Source organism: Channa argus, chromosome 2 (genome assembly GCF_033026475.1).
Source record: "Channa argus isolate prfri chromosome 2, Channa argus male v1.0, whole genome shotgun sequence".
NCBI classification, from domain to species: Eukaryota; Metazoa; Chordata; class Actinopteri; order Anabantiformes; family Channidae; genus Channa; species Channa argus.
Genome location: NC_090198.1, coordinates 31559089 through 31565097, shown reverse-complemented (window position 1 = coordinate 31565097; position 6009 = coordinate 31559089).

The following is a 6009-nucleotide window of genomic DNA, read 5'->3' as shown; positions in this document are numbered from 1 at the left end:
AAACCGCCTTGGCTCTTGGCTCAGACTGTGATGACCTTATGATTTTATTCAGACCCTGCACACATTACAGCAGTTTAATAACTGTTCTAATGTGTGCAGCACCTAGTGTCAGCACCTAAAACATGAGAGAATAAGTAAGATGTTTGACTGTGGAGCAGCTCTGGAGTTGTTTTCTGCATTTGAACTATGATACATGATACAAAATGCAGCAGCACGCCTCATTTTTAATCAGCCAAAAAGGACTCATGTCACACCACTCTTCAGATCTCTACACTGGCTTCCTGTAGCTGCTCTCATCAGGTTCAAAGCTCATCAGGTTCAAAGTCTCTTGTCTACAGGGTGATCACCTCAACAGCTCCTGCTTACCTCAACTCCTTCATTCAGGTCTACAATCCTTCCCATCCGCTACGGTCTGCCAACAAACGACGTCTGGTGGTTCCAGTACCGCACAGAAGACACCAAGCAAAACTCTTCAGTGCAATGATCCCACGAAGGTGGAACGAGCTACCAAAGTCTGCATGCTCACTCTGAATATAAAAAAACTGCTAAAAACAGAACTTTTACGGATCTACAGATGCACTTAAATCTATTCTATCTAAAAAAAAGAATATCCTTTCTGCTCATTCTTGCCCTTGCATTGTATGAAATGTAAAACAATTTTCTGATAGGACTTTGGTTTAATGTTTTCTCCATGACTTAGATTTTTGCCACCTTGTACCTCACTTGTAAATCACTTTGGATAGAAGCGTCTGCTAAATGACTAAATGTAAATGTAAATGAAATGTAAATACATAAAAAAGAGCCAAGGGTAATGTGCCACTGAGCTGCTGTTTGAGCTGCAGATCATCCATCACACCTCATCACAGCAACAAAGACTAGCTGCTTTGCTGGCATCAGCTTTATCTTGGTTGAGAAGTGACATTTTAATGTCTTGATAATTGGGTGTGTATCTGTGGTACAGCACTTTGGTTTAAATCTTACCTGTCACGTCAAATCTTTTTGATAAAATGTGGTGAGGTGTCATCTGCTACTGCTAATTTGTCTTGTGGGGTCCATGGTTCCACTTTGGGTCCTATCCCGTTTTGTTTTTTGTTTTTTTGTACATGTTACCAACAGGGTCTATTGTTAGCAAACACAATCTTTCTTTTCAAATCTCTCTTTTCAATTCTATGAAAAAATGGAACCCCTGTAATATTGATCTTGCAAATTTATCTTCCAGTGTTAACACTGTGGTCAGAAACATAGGTGTTCTTTTTGACAGTGAGCTTCGATTCAATAAACAAATTAGCTCTGTGACCTGTAAAAACAGTTTTCTCCGACTGTGCTCTGTACGGCTCTATTCCCTCTAGGCTTGACTATTGTAATGCGCTATATTTTGGTGTTAACCAGTCAATTCTGCAGCAGGTACAGTTGGTGCAAAATGCTGCGGCATGTGCACTGACTAACACGTCTAAGCGTGACCACCTTTTTACTTTGCTGATCTGGTTACTAATTATGTGAGAAATCGCAATCTCAGATCAACTCATCAGTACTTTGTAGCTGTGCCCAGATCTAGGTCAAACCATGACAGGGCCTTTGCTGTGGGTGTAAGCCAAACTGAAGACTCACTTGTTTAAGCAGGCATTTGATACTTAATAAGTGATGTTAGACTGTTGTTTTTGTTTTATGTAATTGTTCTATTTTTTTTATTTTAACATTTTATGTTTTTGTAAAGTGCTTAGGTTAATCCCTGATTGTTGTCAAGCTCTATACAAATAAAGCTTACATTACATTACAAATGTCTGACTCCTCGAAGGCCCGACATTGGCTTACAGTGAACTGCACTGGTAATTCAGGGCCCCAATTTAATGTCAGCTGTGTGTGGTAACGTGTTGAGGTGTGAGCTAAAACAGTGCTGTGCAGGAAAACTCATCCACGTCAGTTGATCAACTCACATCATGGCTGTACAACAAACACAATACATTTTTGAGATAAAAGCTTCTCATCTGACTGTCACTCTGACCTTGGTGGGCTCTTTGCCTTCCACCAGTCTGTAGATTGACTGCAGTGCCTCCTCTTTACTTTGATCTTTTAACCTCTTTGAAACCCACTCCTCCAGGGCCTTCTGAAACTCTTCATACATGAAGACCTTAAATGTCTTTGGTCTATACACAAACAAAAGACATAGAGAGTTCAGAATACCAAACTGTGATTAATGCTTACTCTACAACCCTAGGAAGCAGCTGCAACTGATGAATATTTGATTATGATCAGATTTACAAATTAAAGAAGGTAGATAAATTGTCTTAATATTATGGAGCTGTGGCTCAGTTGGTGGAGCAGCCATTCTCATAATTAAAGAGTCCTCAGTACTTGGGGAAGACACTGAACCCCTGGTGTAAGTTTTTTGGACAGAAGCATCTGCTAAAGTATTTGCAACTGTTATGTAAATTAAGTTTATAAAACAGTTTGGAAATATGAAACATAATGCTTCTGCAGACTTTTAATAATGATTGAGTATGAGTATTTTTGCACATTATTGTCAGAGTTTTGAAACGTGTTATTATATGTAAGACAAGTGCAAAGAACATAGCATGACTAGAAAATTTTACAAGCAATGGTAAAACTGAGCATAGTGAGTGTGTGTGTGTGAGACATGGGTGAAGAATGTATGTGAGTTATTTTGCAGTCGGAAGAGCAGGGGGTAGCTGAAGAACAGGAACCAGCCTCAACGTGTAAATCTCCACATTAGGAAGAAAACGTTGAAAGAGACACTAGCAGAGGAAGCTGCAGCACAGTAAAACAGACTGACTATAGAATGTGGGGTCTAGGGAGAGTCAGATGTCAGACTTTGTGCCCTGACACTCTGTGTTTCTACGATTATATTTTGGCATGTGTTCATATTATTCTTATTTAGATTATTTGTAACCAGGATTGAACTAAAATAATAAAATCTCCTTTTGAGAATAAAGTCGTAGTCCTCTTCATCTATTTTGGACACGCTAAAATAACAAATCTAAACAGAGGCTAGGCCGAATAATAGTGAATGTAAAAACACAAACTAAGCATATAAACCAGGGAATTTAAGAAGAAACTAAAATACCAAAATCTAAAATATAACAGAGAATCGGGGCTGATGAAACTGAGACAGCTCACCCATGTGCACAATTATACAGAAACTGAGATGGGGTAGACAAGGGGAACAAAACAAAAGAAATTAGAAATAATAGGCATGAGAAATAAACTACATTAGAGAATGCGGGGTATAAAAACTAAAAATCACTCCAAAAACACAGAGAGTGGATCAGGGAATCATTGTCATGTTGATTTGGCACAGTTTTTACACTGGCTGCCCTTCCTGACGTAACCCTCCTCAATTTCTTCTGGACCGGCACTGCAGAGCTGGAGATGTGAATGGGCTGTTAGGGGTTCAGTGTCTAGCTGAGAGACAATTTGACATATAACTGGGACCGGGGATCTAATCACTGACCCTGTGGTCTGTGAATGACCACTTACAAGACATAAAGGTCTGGATGTCCCACAATTTTTTACTTTTAAACTCAGAAAAAACTGAAGTCACAGTATTTGGGCCCAAAAATCTCAGAGATATGATGTCCAACCATATTGTTACTCTAGATGGCATAAGTCTGGCCCCCAGTACTACTGCAAGGAACCTTAGAGTTATTTTTGATCAGGATTTGTCCTTTAACTCACATATAAAACAAATATCTAGAACAGCCTTCTTCCACCTACGGAACATTGGCAAAATTAGGAGCATCCTGTCACAAAGTGATGCCAAAAAACTGGTCCATGCATTTGTTACCTCTAGGTTGGACTACTGTAATTCCCTACTTTCAGGATGCCCCAGTAACTCCCTAAAGAGCCTGCAATTAATCCAAAATGCTGCAGCAAGAGTGCTGACTGGAACTAGCAAGAGAGATCATATTTCACTAGCTTCTCTCCATTGGCTTCCCATTAAATCTAGAATAGAATTTAAAACCCTGCTTCTTACATATTAAGCTCTGAATGGTCAGGCTCCATCATATATAGAAGATCTCATAGCACCATATCATCCCAGTAGACCACTTCGATCTCAGAATGCAGGCCTACTTTTGGTTCCCAGAATTTCCAAAAGTAGAATGGGAGGTAGAGCCTTTAGCTATCAAGCTCCTCTTGTGGAACCAGCTCCCAGTTCAGATTCGGGAAGCAGACACCCTCTCTACTTTTAAGTCTAGGCTTAAAACCTTCCTCTTTAATAAAGCATATAGTTAGTTATAGTTATGCTGCCATAGGCTTAGACTGCTGGGGGACCCACCCCCCAATGCACTGAGCTCCTCTCCTCTCACCCCGCAAATGTCACCACTGTATGTCATTAACTCTGTGTGTTGTCTCCCGTAGTTGTCTTTGTCCTTCTCTGTCCCCCTCTCTCTGTCCCTTTCTGCAGGTGTCCCTGGCTTTCCAGCATGCAGCCAGTGGTCCTACCAATCTGCCCGATATTTTGTTGTTGCTTTTAGTTGCTCTGTTCTTTTCTCTCTCCCCTTTCCACTCACCCCAACCGGTTGAGGCAGATGGCTGTCCACCCTGAGCCTGGTTCTGCTGGAGGTTTCTTCTGTTAAAGGGAGTTTTTCCTCTCCACTGTTGCCTATTGCTTGCTCCAGGAGGAATTGTTGGGTTCTCTTTATAATGTTTACTTTATTTTGTAAAGTGCCCTGAGATGACTTTGTTGTGAATTGGCGCTATATAAATAAAGTTGAATTGAATTGAATTGAATTTACCAACTGAGCTACAGCCGCCCCCTGAAGTTAGCTCAGTGAGATAGTTTTTTTCAGTTTTTAACATTTGGGTTTGAAGTTATTCAGAGCATGTTTGTATGTGTGTCTCAGCTCCGTGTGGAGCCAACATGTATGTTATGGAAAGAAACTTCCTCCCTGAATCCCTAGAGCTTGGCTTCCTCCGGCCATCATCGCCTGTTACCTGTTGGTAGCCAATATCCTGCTTGTCACCCTGCTCATTGCTGTCTTCAAGTCAGTGCTCAGAACTGTCAAACACCTTCATTTTAGTTTAAAGTTAAGAGACTCTTCACATTTCTTCTTTAGAGAGTCATAAATTAATTATATTTAAAAGTCTTTTAGTGAGACAATCTCAAACCTGCCTCCTCCTACTCACTACAGAAACACCTTATGTAACTGCTGTTAGAAGCAGGTATAATGTTTAAGTTTATGTAATTGTTTTAGTTAGGATTACATATAATTTGTACCTAAAAAGAGGAATTTATATGATTAAGAATATATTTGTTTTTGTTCTTAAGTCATTTGTAAAGTGTTTCCCAAGCGGAACCAATGTTCGCCAGTCCAGGTAAAGACAGGTTATTATTGAGTCGACATCATTATGCTACACGTGTGATGCCGAGTTGTCGTGTTCAGCCGAAGATAATGTTTGGAGTTACGTTGCTGTAAAATGTTTCCAAGGTCTGAGACAGAGCAAGACTTGTTAAGCTGAAGTTATATTCTCCCCGTATGTTAATGCGGCCAATGAGGTATGTGAAGCTTGTGATTGTTTATATTGTACAGACTGTTACCAACTTGGTTTAATTAGCGATACGACATGTAAAGTAACATAACAACTGTTATTTACCTATATTTTATTTAAGAATAATCCTTATACAGTGATATTGTACAGTTTGAAATAAGTTTATTAAGCTATTTGTGTTGTATTTTATTTTCTGTTTATGTCAAAGAAAAGATTGTAATATATATTTGTGTTTTATTTATATTTGAACTTTATTTAGTTCTCACGGCATAATGAACATCTTTGGAAATAAATGCCTGTGACAAGAGATCGCCTTGTGTCCGTGATTAACTGGATGGGAGTAATACCTTATTTGAGGTGAAGTCTATCTCCAACCACGTGTGGAAGTTCCAGCGTTATCAGCTGATCATGACCTTCCACGACCGTCCCATCCCCCCACCCCAGCTCATCATCTTGTCCCACATCTACATCATCTTGAAGAGGGTGTCCTGCCACTGTAGA